The sequence below is a fragment of the Marmota marmota genome, unplaced genomic scaffold, assembly GCF_001458135.2.
Source record: "Marmota marmota marmota unplaced genomic scaffold, marMar, whole genome shotgun sequence".
NCBI classification, from domain to species: Eukaryota; Metazoa; Chordata; class Mammalia; order Rodentia; family Sciuridae; genus Marmota; species Marmota marmota.
The window spans coordinates 556303-573048 of NW_026000327.1; the positions used below are offsets into that span (position 1 = coordinate 556303).

At 33.2% G+C, this 16746-nt stretch overlaps 1 protein-coding gene across 8 annotated transcripts in view; it reads left to right on the forward strand.

Annotated features, from left to right (window-relative positions):
- Positions 1 to 16746, forward strand: part of LOC107158750 (lysine-specific demethylase 6A) — a 190552-nt gene that overhangs the window by 118819 nt on the left and 54987 nt on the right. The window lies entirely within an intron of this gene.

The following is a 16746-nucleotide window of genomic DNA, read 5'->3' on the forward strand; positions in this document are numbered from 1 at the left end:
CGTATAAGTGAACCCAAGGTCACTTAACCACTGAGCCACATCCCCAACCTTATTTTGTATTTTATTTAGAGACAAGGTCTCGCTGAATTGCTTAGCTCCTTGTTTTTGCTGAGGTTGGCTTTGAACTTGCAATCCTCCTGCCTCAGTCTCTTGAAATTCTGGAATCATAGGAGTGAGCCACTGCACTTCTTTACATTTGGAAGGATACTGTATATCTTTTCCAGTAATGACCTTGCTATCTTGCTATAAATTAGATCTTCTGAAATTTATTCCTCCTATATAACTGTAACTGTATGTACTCACGAGTGTTTCCCCTACTCTACATTCTTCTAAAACACTATTCAATACTGTTTACTTCTAGCCCTTGATAACTGTCATTCTACTCTCTACTTCAGTGAGATCAACTTTCTAAGATTCCACATGAGTGAAATAATATGGTATTTGTCTTTTGGCTTATTTTACTTACCATTAATGTCTTCCAGGTTCATCCAGATTGTGGAAAATGCAGGTTATAAAACATTTTGTCTCCTGATATTTTTCTTTCCAGTCTGACAAACTGGTCCTAGTGTTTCCACGTTAATCAACTTTCCATCACTATGACAAAAATTCTTAACATATCAACTTAAAGGAAGAAATTTTAGTTCACAGTTTCAGAAGCTAAAGTTATCGTCACTTGGCTCTTGTTTTTTGTTGTGGTGAAGCAGAACATCATGGTGGAAGTGTTTTGCAGGAATAGCTGCTCACTTTCTTATGTCTGAGAAGTAAAGAAAAAGAGAAGTGTACAGAATCCAGGTATGACTACCCTTTGAGGGAATTCCCCAACAATCTCCTTTCTCCAACTAGACCCAACTCCCAGTAGTGCCACAGGCTGATGTCCAAGTCTTTTTAGCACATGGCCTTTGGGAGACATTTTATATCCACACCAGAGTGATTTCTAACTTTAAATGTGGTTCTTGCACTTTCCCATTGAATTAGAAGGCAGAAGGGAGGTGAAAAGTCTTGAATCTATTTTTCTTCTGTGGCATTTTATATGGTAGGGACATAAAGAGCCCACAACAGTAGCCTGCCCATCACGTCACTCTTTCTGACCACAGTGGTCAGAAAGCAACATTGTGAACAATTGCTACAAACTTGGTGACATTTTAAGGTATCCCTGTGTTCTTGCAGTCAGCCACAGGCATCCAGCATATAGTGCACAAGCCCCAGTCTTTAGCCCTCATACTTCAGGTAGTTGTTCAACCCAAAATGTCTCCTCACACTTGACTCCCTGTGTGTGTTTCCTGAGCCTCCTGGCTGACTCACCAATTGATTCATGGAAGTCTTATCATGTGAGACCAACCAAACATAGACACAAATAGTTACAGGATTTAACAAAGTACAATTTGATTGAAACTTTACATATAGAAGTATGTCTTGGGAGGGAGGAAGACAGATGGATCTTTGGATCCCAAGGCAGGACAAAAGCCGCTTATATGCTAACTTACAGCCAACTAGAATGTACTTGATCTTTTGCAAAAGTGTTAACAAGAAAAAGTCTGAACCACAATGGCCAGCATAACATGCTTAGTTGACTACCTTAAATTAAAGACTTTGTCTTTAAGGTTTGGACTGTGTGTCAGGGTCCCTTGGTGGACAAAATGCTTATCATAACCAAAATGGCCCACTTGTCACTCTGTTGTTGTTTTTTTTTTCCCTTGCTGTATATAAGTTTTTAATATCTTGTAAGCGTATTTGTCTATTTTTGCTTTCATCATCTGTATTTTGACTTCTCATTCAAAATATCCCTGCCTAGACCAATGGCAAGAAATATTTCTCCTAGCAGTTTCATAGTTTTAAAATCTTCCATTTAAGTTTAAGTTGAAATTTATATATGGTCAATGATAGGTCCAGTTTCATTCTGCGAATGGACATGTGGTTTACCTGGTTCTATTTATTTAAGAGATTGTCCTTTCTCTGATGTGTGTTCTTGGTATCCTTGTTGAAAAGTGGTTAGTTGTATGCATGTGGATTTCTTTCTGGGCTCTCTCTATTGCATTTCATTGGTGCATGTGTCTGTTTTATTCCAGTACCATGTTATTTTGTTTATGTTAGCTTTATAGTATATTTTAAAGACAGCCAATGGGTAGCCTTCAACTCAGTGTTACTATGTTTATTTCATTTTCCTAAAGATTAACTTTACTATTCTTGTTATTTTGTGATTCTATACAAATTCTATACATTTTAATTTCTGTTAAGAACGCTATTGGTTTTCCGGTAAGGACCCTACTGACTGTAAATTGCTTTAGGTGCTTTGGCTACTTTAACAATATTAATGCTTCCAGTCCACAAACAAGGAATATCTTCCTGCTTATTCATGTCTTCTTTAATTTCTTTCCACAGTGCATTACAATTTTTTGTTCTTCTTTTTTTTCCCCCTTTTACTAACTTATGTATTTTTTGGGTGTAATAGTTTTATTGTTTGCATAATTATATTTGGCATTGTACATAGAAAGAATATGGCTAACTTAATAAATCTGCCCTTTCAAAAAATCAAAATAAGGAAAATGGAATACATATTAATCACTATCCTATAGGCTATAATTTTTTTTAAAAATTTTATTCTTCTTTGTTATGTGACAGAATGTATTTCAATTCATAACACACATAAAGCACAATTTTTCATATCTCTGGTTGTATACAACAAAGAGTCATACCATTTGTGTCTTTAAATATGCACTTAGAATACTAATATTCACTCATTTTACCACCTTTTCTACCCCCATGCCTCCCCTTCCACTCTGTCCTTTTGCCCTATCTAGAGTTTTGTCTACTATTCCCATGCTCCACCCCTGCCCACTGCCCTCTGCCTGAATTACAATTTTTGATGTGCCGTGTTTGCTTTTGGTTGAATTTATTCTAAGCATTTTGTTGTTTGGTATCGAAACTAACTGGGGTTTTACAGTTTTCTTTCAGGTAGTCAAGATTAATGTATAGAAATGTTACTGATTGTTATCTGTTGATTATGTATCCTACAAATTTACCATATTAATTTTTTGGTTCAACTTTTGTGTTTTTAGTGTAAAAGAACATGCCATATGAAATAGGGATGACTTGACCTGTTCCTTTTTAATTTAGATGCATTTTACTTGTTTGTCTTGCCTAATTTCTCTGGCTTAGAGTTTCCGTTTTATATTGACTCAAAGACGCTAAAGTAGGCATCCTTGTCTTTTGTGCAGATCTGAATGGAAAGGCTTTTTGAATCCACCTCACCCACCCTTCAGTAAGATTCCTGAACTGTGGGTTACATGTGGCTTTTGATATGTTAAAGTAGTTTGTTACTTCTCTACCTAGTTGCTATTAGAAAAACATGTTCAATTTTGTCACACGATTTTCTGCATCTATTGAAATTGTCCTATGAGTTTTGCCCATCATTTGGTTAATGTGATCTATCACTTTTTTTTGGCAGAGAGAGGGGTCTGTGGACTGTCTTTCACTCATTCAGCCCCAGGCCTTTTTGTTTTTTATTTTGAGACACAATCTCACCAGATTTTTGAGACTGGACTTCAGCATGTGACCCTCCTAACTGAAGACTGGCTGTTTCACATTTTTGATTTGCATAGTTGACCACGCATGCATCTCTGGGGTAAATCCCTTTTAATCTGGTGAATGATCTTTTGAATGTGCTGTTAGATTTGGTTTACTTTTGAGAATTTTTGCCTCTAATTTCATCAAGAATATTTGTGTATAGTTTTCTTTTTCTGCTTTTGTTGTTGCCTGGGTGTGGTGTCAAGGTCATAGTAGCCTCATATATTGAATTTGAGAGAATTCTCTCTCCTTTATTTTTTAGAATTGTTTGAATTTTTAGAAATGCTATGTTTTTCTTGAAAGCAGGGAAGACTTTTCTTTGTAGGTGATATTTAGATTGCTTATTCAACTTCCATACTCAATTCTGGTCAGTTCAGATTTTCTATTCTTAAATCTTGGTACTTTCTATGTGTCAAGAACCTATTAATATCTGCTGAATTTTGCTCTATTGGTATAGTTTTTCATAATATTGTCTTATGAGCCTTTGTGTTTCTGTGGTATGAGTTATAATGTCTTCTTTTTCATCTCTGATTTTATGTATTTGAGTGTTCTCTGTGTTTCTTAGACTTTATTGATTTTATTCTTCTTCATATTGAACATTTCCCTTTTTTTTGAGTTATATAATTGTAGTCTCTATTTTGTTTCTTTAGCTGGATCTTTTTTGTTTCCTCCTACCAATTATTTTTATGCTTTCATTCAATGATAATTTAGATTATTTATTTGATATCTTTCTTCTTTTTTATCATTAAAAAGTTTATGTAATAAGTCAAGAGCTGACAATAATATATTGAATGCACAAAAGCTGAAATATTTTTAAATTGTAGAATAACAGCATAGTTCTGGAAGTCTCAGACAGAGCAATCAGCAAGATAAAGAAGTAAAAAGCATTCAAATTGGAAAAGAAGTCAAATTGTCACTGTTTTCAGATGACATTAATCCCCCCTTCCCACACGACACCAAAACTACTGCTTTGACTAGTCTATTTTATTTGATATGAGGATAGAAATTCCTGCTTTGTTTGCGTAGCCATGTGAATGGTGTATTTTATCCCAACTTTTCACCTTCAGCCTGTGGGTATCTTTTCCTATGAGATGAGTCTTTTGAAGGCAGCATATTATGTTCGATCTTTTTATTTTTAATCCAATGTACCATTGATTCTTTTGACTGGTGAGTTTAGGCCATTAGCACTCAGAGTTATTATTGAGACATGAATCATGTATTACTGGTCTTTTTTCTTTTCTTTCTTTCTTTCTTTCTTTCGTGTGTGTGGGGTAGGGTAGGGGTGCTGGGGATTGAACCCAGGACCTTGTACATGCAAGGCAAGCATTCTACCAACTGAGCTATATCCCCAGTCCCTATTATTTTTGGTATTTAGCTTGACTTAGTTTCTCCTCTGGTTGGCTTTTCCTTTATTATAGTTCTTCCCTTTGCAGATTTTCATTGTTGTTTTTCATTTCCTCCTCATGGAATATTTTGCCAAGAAGGTTCTGTAAGTGCAAGAATTAGTATCAAGAATCAATAAATGGGATGGATTCAAACTAAAAGGCTTCTTCTCAGCAAAAGAAACATTCAGTGAGGTGAACAGGAAAGCCTACTAATTGGGATCAAAATCTTATCACAGATAGAGCACTAATTTCTTAATATATAAAGAACTCAAAAATCTTAACACCAAAAAAAATAACCTAATCAATAAATGGGCCAAGGACATGAACAGACACTATCAGAAGAGGATATATAATCAGTCAACAAATATATAAAAAAATGTTCAACATCTCTAGCAATTAGAGAAATGCAAATCAAAACTAAGGTTTCATCTCACGCCAAGTCAGAAGAGCAGGTATTAAGAATACAGACAACAATAAGTGTTGGTGAGGATATGGGGAAAAAGGCACACTCATACATAGTTGGTGGAGCTGCAAATTGGTGCAGCCAATGTGGAAAGCAGTATGGAGAATCCTTGGAAAACTGAGACTGGAACCACCATTTTTTTTTTTAATATTTATTTTTTAGTTGTAGTTGGATTCAATACCTTCATTTTATTTATTTATTTTTATGTGGTGTTGAGGATCAAACCCAGGGCCACACATGTGCAAGGTAAGCACTTTACCGCTGAGCCACAAACCCAGCCCCCTGGAACCACCATTTGACTCACTCCTTGGTCTATACCCAAAGAACTTAAAACAGTATACTACAGGGACACAGCTACATCAATGTTTATAGCAGCACAATAGCTAAACTGTGGACCAACCTAGATGCCCTTTGGAAGATGAATGGATAAATAAAACGTGGTATATATACACAATGGAATATTTTTCAGCATTAAAAGAAAATAAAATCATGGCATCTGCAGGTACCTGGATGAAGCTGGAGAATATAATGCTAAGTGAGGTTAGCCAATCCCACAAAAATAAATTCTGAATGATTGCTCTGACTTAAGGATGCTGGCATAATATGCTGTGGTGGGGGGAGAATTAAATGAACTGTAGATAGGCAAAGGAGAAAAGGGAAAGGAGGGGGCACAGGGGTAGGAAAGATGGTGGAATGTGATTGCCATCATTACCCTAAGTACATGTAAGAAGACATGAAGGATGTGACTCTACTTTGTGTACAACCAAAGATATGAAAAATTGTGCTGTATATGTATTATACAAATTGTAATGTATTCTCTTGTCATATATAGCAAATCAAAATTTAAAATAATAAAAAAAAAAGAATGATCTGTAGTACAGGCTTTTTTGCTGTAAATTCTTTTAGCTTTTGTTTATCATGGAAAGTCTTTATTTCATTATCAAGTCTGAAGCTTAATTTTGCTGGATATAAGACTCTTGGTTGACATCCATTATCTTTTAGAGCTTGGTATATGCTGTTCTAGCAGGTCTGGGTTGAAGAATCTGCTGAGATCTGAATTGTTCTTCTTTTAAAAGGTAATCTGATTTTTCTCTCTTGCATCCTTTAAAATTCTATTCTTATTCTGTATGCTGGGCATTTTCTTTATCTTGTGTCTTGGTGTAGATCTGTAATTTTGTATATTTGGTGTCCTATAAACCTCTTGTATTTGATTTCCAATTTATTTTTCATGCTTGGGAAATTTTCTGATGCTATCTCATTGAAGAGATTGTGCATTCCTTTGATTTGAATTTCTGAACCTTCCTCTGTCCCAATAAATCTTAAATTTGGTCTTTTGATGGTATCCCTTAATTCTTGGATATTCTGTTTATGGTTTCTTACCATCTTCATTGTGAGGTCAACTCTATTTTTCAAGAATGTAAATTTTGTCTTTATTGTCTGAGGTTCTGTCTTCCAGGTGATCTTGTCTGTTGCTGATGCTATTTTTTTTTTTTTATTTCAAGTATTTCTGTTTTGTTCCCCTTCAGAATCTCTATCACTTTCCTAAAGTAATCTCTGACTATCTGTATTTGCTCTCTTATCTCTTTGTTAGAGTGATTGATTTTTGCCTGTATCTACTCACTTCAGACATTCTTTAATTCCCAAATCATTTTAGTTATGTATATTCTGATCGCCGTCTCTGACATTTTGCCTACTGCGGTATGTATGGATTCTGTTGTTACAGTATGTTGGTTTGGGGCACTATCCTCCCTTGTTTTTTCATGAGATTTATGTGTCTTTCTCTCTTGCAGTGTAGATACGAGATATTACACCTTCTGCCCTATTGTCTTATAGTATCCCTACAGGTTACCAGTACCTCAGTTTTAAGGAAGAGATCAGTATTGCAGTATTCAATATAACCAAATATGCAGCCATATGTCAGTTGGCTTCTATTTTTACATTTATAGTTCTGTCACTACAATAAAAAATGAAGAGTTCAGTTATCTTCTAACAAATAGTCAATATGTTTGCATAATGTTTTACAATTGCTAATGGTAGAAGGTGGGTCTGGGGGCTAAGATGTTTATGACATAGGATGTGAGAATATGGCGGTATTAGATTATATGACTAGTAAGAGGGTAATTATAAGATGTTAGTAGGAGAAACAAGAGAGAGAGAACCCTGTCCAAGACTCTGTTACGTCGGCAACAGGATAACTGTTAGCACCCTTCGCAGAGAAACTTCTGGTGCAGCCAGGCTACAAGGACCTTGCTGACATCTTACCAGGTCCTTAATGTTGTCTCTTGATAGAAGCTGCAATATTCCAGTTTTGAAGCGGTGGCAGCCTCAAGCCTATAAGTACTCTGATGTTGGGCTGTGGAGCCCAACATATACATTGATGAATAAGGAACCCCAGTGTGTGGAGTGGTGTGCCCTATGCCTGTCCTGCACCTCCAGGTTACGGTGTAGCTATCTTTCTTCTTTATTAATATTTTTTGCTAGCATAATCCCGCTTTTATATTTGCACCGTTCCATAGGTTTCAGTATGTCGTAATCCACTTCCATTGAAAATGAAATTAAGAATCACGAAAGATTCTTATTTTTTCTTTTATAATTTCTTCATTGACCCACTGATTATCAAGGACCTTGTTATTTAATTTCCATGTTTTTGTAAAGTTTCAGAAAATCCTCCTGTTACTAATTTTTTTATAAGACTGTGATACAAAAGGTTATTGATATGGTTTTCATTCTTTCAAATTTGTTAAGACTTATTTTGTGATTTACCATGTAATCTACTCTGAGAGTGTTCAATGTACAGTTGAGAAGACTGCACATTTTATACCTGTTGGATAGAATTTTCAGTGAATGCCTCTTAACCATTTGGTGTAGAATGTGGTTTAAATATGATGCTTCTTTGTTGATTTTCTTTCTGGAAGATCTTCCCATTGATGAAAATGCACTGTTGAAGTCCTCTAAAATTATTTTATTGCAGTCTACCTACCCCTCAGATCTGTCAACATTTAATATTTAGGTGCTCTGATGCTGGGGCATGTTTACAGTTGCTTTATTTTGTTGCAGATTTTTTTCCATTTATCACTCTATAATGCTTCTCTTTGTCTCTCTTTACTGTTTATTTAATTTAAATGTTGTTCTTCCTGTCTCTGGGTTTTCTATTTTCATGGAATGTCACTCTCCATTCCTTTACTTTCATTGAATGTACATTCTTATAGTTGAACAGAGTCTTTTATAGGCAGCATGTAGAGATGGGTATTATTTTTTGATCTATATTCAACCACAATGTAATTTGATTAGAGAATTTAAGTTTTTTATATTGAAGGTAAACATTGATAGTAAAGGATGCCATTTTGTTAATTGTGTACTGTTTTGTAGATCTTTCTCTACAGTCTTTCTTTGTGGTTAAATAATTTTCTCTATTAATGTGTAAGTATCTGCACTTTTTATCTTTTAATGTATCAGTTACAGATATTGGTTTGTGGTAAGCTGAGGCTTAAAGAAACCAATCTATTGGTAAAAAAAGTTATAGGAAGCTGATAGCAACTTGTCACTGATTGCAAAAGCTGAAATTCTACATTTTAATACAACTTCCCCATTTTAAAATTTTAATCATACACTTTAAATATTGTATATCCACATCTATTCATATTGTATATTCTTAACAAATTGTTGTTATCTCCTATATTAAACTAGTTTTGTCTTTTTAGTCTTCATTTTAAGGATATAAATGGCGAATGCATCATCATTACAGTATTTAAGTATGCTAAATTTTACTGTACAGTTTTTTTTTAAACCAGTGAGTTTTATACCTTCATATATCTTTGTGTTACTGTATATCCTTTTCATTCAGTTCAAAGAGCTCCCTTTAGCATTTTTTGTAAGACAGATCTTTCTTACAAAACTTTGAATTACTTCCTTAGCTTTTGATTATCTCGAAAAGCTTTTTATCCTTCATTTCTGAAGGAGTTTGGAAGAGATCAGTATTCTTGAATAACATGAGTTTTTGTTTATTACAATTTTTAAAAAAAATTTTTCTAGTAATAATACTAATTATATATATTAATAAGATTGGGAGATTTCAGAACATGAATACTATGTGTAATGATTGAAATCAGAATTACTGTTTTTGTCTATTCAGTATTAATTGTTTCTGTTGGGAACATTCAAAATCTTTTCTTGTTATTAGGCTGAAGAATACTGTTTAAAAAAAAAAACCTTTGTAAAGCAATAATCATCATCCTGTATTAACAGAATACTAGAACTAATTCTTTCTAATTGAGTTGACAGTTGTAATCCATTCTCTCTCTTCTACCCTTTCATCCTGTTATGACCTCTCTTCTGCTCCCTACTTCTGTGAGATCAACTTTTTTAGATTCCAATATGAGTGAGAACATGTAGTATTTGTTTTTCAGTGCCAGGCTTCTTTCACTGAATATAGTGTTCTCCTTGCTTATCCAAATGTTGTCAGAAATGAAAGGATTCATTTGTTTTTATGGACAAATAGTATCCGGTTGATTTTGTGTTTCGTATTTTAAAAATCCATCTATCTGCCTATGGTTTCCTAGATTGATTCCATGTCTTGACTGCTATGACATGGAACTGTCTCATTAGCGTATTTGTATTCTTTTTTTTTTTTTTTTTTTTTTTTGGGCTTATTGCCTTCAGTGGTATTTATGAATCACTTGTTAGTTGTATTTTTATTTTTGTTGGCTATTCTTTTCCATCATGGCTATACTAATTTACATTTGACCCATAGCATGCAGCTTCTTTTTCTCTCCATTCTCATCAGCATTTATTTTTTTAAATTATTCTTGCTAATAGCTATTCTATATTGGGTAACATTATTTATTTAATTTATATTTTCATCATGATTAGATATGTTGAACATTTTTTCATGTGCTTTTTAGCCATACTCTTTTGGTAATAAATGTGTATTCATGTCATATAGCCAAAGGTGGATTATTTGATATTTTACAGCTCAGAAATTTGAATTCTGTATACATGCTGGATATTAACTTTTTTGTAGGTTTTAGTAACTTACAAATATTTTCTCTCACTTTCCTGATTGACTCATCAGTCTGCCAAAGTTTTGTTGTTGCTGTTTGTTTGTTTCTTGTTTTCTTTTGTTGTTGTTGCTTCTAAAACCTTTAAAAATTTTTTTTTAGTTGTAGATGGACACAATACATTTATTTTGTTTATTTATTTATTTTTGCATGGTGCTGAGGATTGAACTCACTGCCTCTGCCTCGCACATATCAGGCAAGTGCTCTACCACTGTGCAACAATCCCAACCCTTATAAAGGCCTTTTATGTGAAATGTTCCCTTTTGTTTAGTTTTCCTCTTGTTTTTGGGGGGCTTTCAGAGGGTTGTCAAAATATTTTTTGTTCATACCAATGTCATACACATGGTTCTTCAACATTTTTAAATTTTTTTTGTTTTTTTCAGTTATACATGACAGTAGAAAGTATTTTGTTATATTAAACATACATGGAGTATAATTTCCCATTCTTATGATTGTACATGATGATGTGGAATTACATTGGTTATGTATTCATAAACAAACATACAAAAGTTATGACCAATTCATTCTACTCTTTCCAATTCCTATTCGCCTACTCTTCCCCAACTCTTCCCTGTACAGTCCAGTGAATCTCCATTCCATATCCCTCCCCCGATTGTGAATCAGCATTCACAATCAGAGAGAACCTTCAGCTTGTGGTTTTTAGGATTAGCTTATTTCACTTAGCATGACAGGTTCTAGTTCCATCCATTTACCAGCAAATGCTCTAATTTCTTTCTTCTATAAGGCTGATTAATATTCCATTGCGTTATCTATTTCATATTTCTTTATCCATCTGTTGAAGGACACCTAGGTTGGTTCCATAGTTTAGCTATTGTGAATTGAGCTGCTGTAAACACTGATGTGGCTATATCATTGTAGTATGCTGATTTTAAGGGCTTTGGGTAAAAACCATGGAGTGGGAGAGCTGAGTTAAATGGTGTTTCCATTCCAGGTTTTCAGAGGAATCTCCATACACCTTTTCACCGTGGTTGTACTGTTATGTGGAAATTAAAGAACTGCTCCAGAGAGACATTTGTTTCAAGGAAAAAAATTAGGAGATAGGTATCTATCTTTTTATCCATAAGAAGCAGTATACTAAAAAGGAATTTTTTACCCGGAGTACACCTACTTAAAAAATGACAAAAGATTGCATATAACCTGAAGGTGTACCTCAAATCCGAATTCAAATCAAAGAGAGCCTTATTTACCTGACAGGAACTGTCTCCCACCTATAGACTGAAGCTCTCTAGGAGAACAGCAATTTCCTGGCCTGTGTCTTGGGAATTTAAGGACAAAAAACATAGCTCAGGGACTTTCCTTAGTGTCATGCAAGCAAGCCAATCATAGAAACTAAGACAGCAGTTAGCACAGCAACTAGAGACAGTCACATCTGGGGTTTGAGCAGGTGTTAGATAACCATATCCTGAATTTGAGCAGGTGGTTTGCCGCAGTCTGGCTGGGCACAATTCATGAGCCACTTATCAAGCAGAAACGAACTTTATTTTTAGAACACACGCCCTACCACAGGAGCTCTTCAGGAAAAACTCAGAGCCCAACTGCCACCACTGGCTTTCCACAAGCCTCTCAACCCACCCCCCCCCCGCACTTGAAGCTGATTGGCTGGGTCATGTGGGCGGAGCCAAAAAGTCCCCCAATGAGCAACTCTGTCGTCTGAAGGGGCGGGGAAACAGCCCAATGAGCATCACTGCAGAGGAGCCAATCATTTGGCAGCTAGAAGTTTGCTGGGGCCATTGTCCTCCAATCATCAGCTGGCAGCTGGAAGTTTGCTGGGGCCCCTTTGGTTGTGGCTGTCAACATCAGTTGATTTGTATACTTTTTGCCAATTAAATATTTGGAGTTTTTCTTAGTTGGGTTGCTATAAATATTATTGGTAGTGATGCTATGTTTAAAAATGTTTCTGTGAATATTTTGTTTCATTTCTCTATCAAGAAATGGAGTTACTGGGGCTGGGGTTGTGGCTCAGAGTGCTCGCCTAGTATGCAGGAGGCACTGGGTTTGATCCTCAGCACCAAATAAGTGTAAAGTAAAGATATTGTGTTAACCTAAAACTTAAGAATAAATATGTTTTTTTAAAAAAGAAATAGAATTACTATCATAAAGTAAAGATTTGTTTAATTTAAAAAAAATTTTTTTATCTTGTTCTAAGGTGCTAAACCATTTTTTACATTCCTGTCAGCAGTATATGAAGTTGTATTTCCTTTTACTTTCTCCTTCTCTTCCTCCTTGCTCTCTACCTCTCTCTCCCTATTTTTTTTTTTTTTTTTTTTTTATACTGATATTGGTCTTGAACTCACNGTGCTCTCTCTCTCTCTCTCTCTCTCTCTCTCTCTCTCTCTCTCTCTAACTTTGCTTTCTGCCTTTGGTTTTCTGTTGTCTATTTCACCGAGTTTACTTCTGATCAATGTTATTGCTTTTTTGGTAATTATTTTGGTTTGAAATCTCCCTTATCTTCTTAATATAATAGCTTACTTTTGTAGTCTTAGACCTTTCTTTGACAATATATTAAAAGCTATAAATAACCTTCAAGAATTAATTTCAGCATAAATTTTGATGGGACAATAACTTGTCAAGTTATTTCTAAATTTTAAGAAATTTCTTAATTTGACTTATTGAAGAATTAAGGCTCTATAATTTATTTTGCAAAAACTTGGTTAATTATTAGTTTTTGTTGTTTGTGGTATTTAATGTAAATCGATTTTGTTTAGAAATATCCTTTGAATAATCTGATTTTGAGACTTGTTTTGTTTTTCCATTTATACTGACTGATCATGAATGATACTCCATGAGAATTTGTAAACAATTTGTATTCTGTCGATGTCAAATGAAACATTTTTTACATGACAGGTTAAAAGAGTTGATACTATTGCTAAAGTCTTGGATTCATATTTCTTGACTATCTGCTTTATCAACTAATGATAATAAGCTAATGAAATCTCCAGCTCTTAATGTTGAATTATATAGTGTTTTTCACGTTTGTTATGGTTTTCTTCATATACTTTTAGATCTATATTTAGTAAGTTTATTTTAAATTACATGATATTGACTTACCATTGTGAAATTTTATTCTTTTTTATTAGTTAATTCTTTCTTTAAAGTGTTCTTTGTACTAATATCTCCTTTCCAACTCCTGCAGTTACTGTTTGCGTTATGTTCATTCATCATTCCTTTCCTTTGAATATTTCTCTGTATTTGAAGAAAAAGAATATTTTATATACAGCATGTTGTGTCTTATACTGCATAATGATGTTTCAATCAACTATGAACTGCATATAAGATGGTAATCATGAAATTATATTATCTAGTGATACAAATGTAGCAGCTTGTAAAAAATGCACTTTGTTGATATTTACCAACAAAATTGTCTGTAAACATATCCCCATTGTTATGCAAAATGATTGTGTTTGGCTTTGGTGTTTTTAATCAGCCTGAGAATCTCTGCCCTTTTTCTTTTATTTTTTGTTTTTTCCTTCCCCACTTACAGTGTGTGCATGTGTATTTTGCATAAAATTTGAATTTGTCTGATGAGTATTATAATTCCTTTAAATATTTTTATGTCATAAAAACAAGACACATAGTATGCATATATTGATAAATAATTTTTTCTATTTGTAGAATTTTGAATATTTCAATGGCTATTCAATCTTACAGACCTAATTATTACTGATCTACATAATTTTTGTTAGTAGTGTACACCTGTGCTACTAAGTATTTTGGGGGGAATGTCTTTGTTTCAGGTTTGCTTGTTTGTTTTTAATATCTTTTTTAGTTGTAGATAAACATATTGGACATCTTTATCTTATTTATTTTTTTATGTGGTGCTGAGATCAAACCTAGTGCCTCACACATCCTAGGCAAGTGCTCTACCATTGAGCCACAACTTCAGCCTTCAGGGTTGTTTTTTGTTGTTGTTGTATTTTAAAACACAATTCTTTTTATGTATTTTATTTATTTATTTTTATGTGGTACTGAAGATGCAACCCAGCGCTGCAGCCCTCAGGTTTGTTTTTGAGGAACTATTTTACTTGACACAGAATTACTTTTTTTTAATTATATTTATTATACCTTTATTTTATTTATTTATTTTTATGTGGTGCTGAGGATCAAACCCATGGCCTCATACACTCTAGGGAGCAACCCACCACTGACTCACAACCCCAGCCTCTTGACACAGAATTCTTACCACTGTGTTTTGTTTTACTATGTCATTCTTCCTATAATTTAAGTCTGTTTAGTGAATCATTTCACTTTTCTCTTTAAAATGATAAGTGATTTTCCTGTTTTGGATTGTCTGTACTATAGCTTTAATAATTTGATTACGATGACTGTGGTGAAGTTCCTTTTACATTTATTCCATTCAAAGTTTAATGAACTTCTTTATGTAATGAGGTTTTTTAAATTGAAAATTGTTTTTCCTGGATTTCTTTAAATATATATTTTTAATGATCTCTTTGAACATTTGGCAAATTTTTATTAGAAGTAGGGCATTTTTAATATTTTATACTTTTGGTACTGTTTTCATTCTCCTTATAAATGACTTATATCAATTATTTTCTGGAGTTATGTAGTCTCCATCTTCTGCTTTTAATCTTAATTTTTAGCTTGGTAACTTAGGATTCTTCTTATTTTCACATAATTCAGAGGTCAGCTATTTATTAGTGCCAAACTTGTGTCCATAGATAATAGGTTTCTATTATATGACTACTGATTTTTGTGTGAGTTAAGGAACACTTTTAAACTTACTATCAGGTTCTCCAGTTTCCCTTTGCTTTCACCACACAGTGAACTTCAAATATAAGAATTGGTAATTCAGAATGCTTTGCTCTGTAGCAGAAGAAACAATAAAATTGTTTACACCTTCTGATAGAGTAAATTTTGATGATAATTAGTAAATTTTGAAAATATTATACGTATTTAATAAGAATTCTTTATTGCCAAGGTTATTCTTTATTTCCTTAAACATTGACATTCTGTGCCATTTCGCATGAATCCAGTTTTTAAAAATTATGTATATATGTACTACATATATATGTATATATATTTCTGATTAGAAACATTTTGGTATTTCATGATCTTTTCAGTTTTGCATACCACCAAATTTTAGAGTATATATAACTTGTGACTATAATTTTTTTAAATCAAAGCTTGTTTCTGACAATTGCCCCTTTATATCAAAGCAAAAAGACATTTATCTTGCTTCTAAATAAATTCTCAATTCACAAAGCAATCATTCTAATGTGTTCTCTCGCCTTTCTGAAGTTCCACTAAATATTGGTATTGAAAGTTAAGAATATGTTAATATGTGGGCGGGGGTTGTGGCTCAGTAGTAGAACAGTTGGTCTGACATATGTGAGGCTCTGGGCTTGATCCTCAGAACCACAGATAAATAAAAAAGTAAGTAAATAAATAAATAATGTTCATTGACAACTAAAAAATATTTTTTTAAAAAAGAATATGTTAATATGTAATTACAATTTTACCCCAATAGTTTTTGTATATCAGTAGTTGTTTATTTGGGGAAATTATTAGATTATTGTTGCAGTATTCCCTTATTTAGGAAGTATTCCTGAGAAATTAATTTATTAGTTATTTTGGAATTAAATATGAATTATCATAATGCAGTTTACAACATCAGGCAAATTTTGGATAAAAATTGCTTAATTGATTTATATTTTCAGTCTATGAAATAACTTTTTTCTTCATCTAAAACACAATATTATTATCTATAGTAGACTGCTTTTTAAAAATTACTGAACAGTTTTAGTATATTCTCCTAACTTTTGAATTTAAGAAAAGAACAATTATCCGATCATTAGTTGGGGACATTGCATTTAGAATGTCTTTACCCATTTGGTTGATTTGAGAGTAGAAGTTCTTAAATAAGTTATTACTAAATATATTCTAAGAGTTAGCATTTTTGCTTTTGAGGATTATTGCCATATCTATATTACAACTTTCCTGATAATTTTAAAAGTTTAATAAATATAATTTGTATGTTAAACTTACTGTAAATCACATTGACTTATCTTTTGTGTTCATGACTAGGTTAATGGCCATGAATAACTTTCTCCACTTAAATCTAAATATAGAGACATATTTTTCTTGAGATGAAAATACAAATGTCAGAATGGAACCATTTATTTTTGGTGACTTTATTTTTACTTAAATTTTTAATCCTTATTGTTGTTCTGTATATGTATTTGGAGCTTTGCATAATTTAATATTTAAACCAATTTTACTTCTTTCCTTTTTTTTTTTT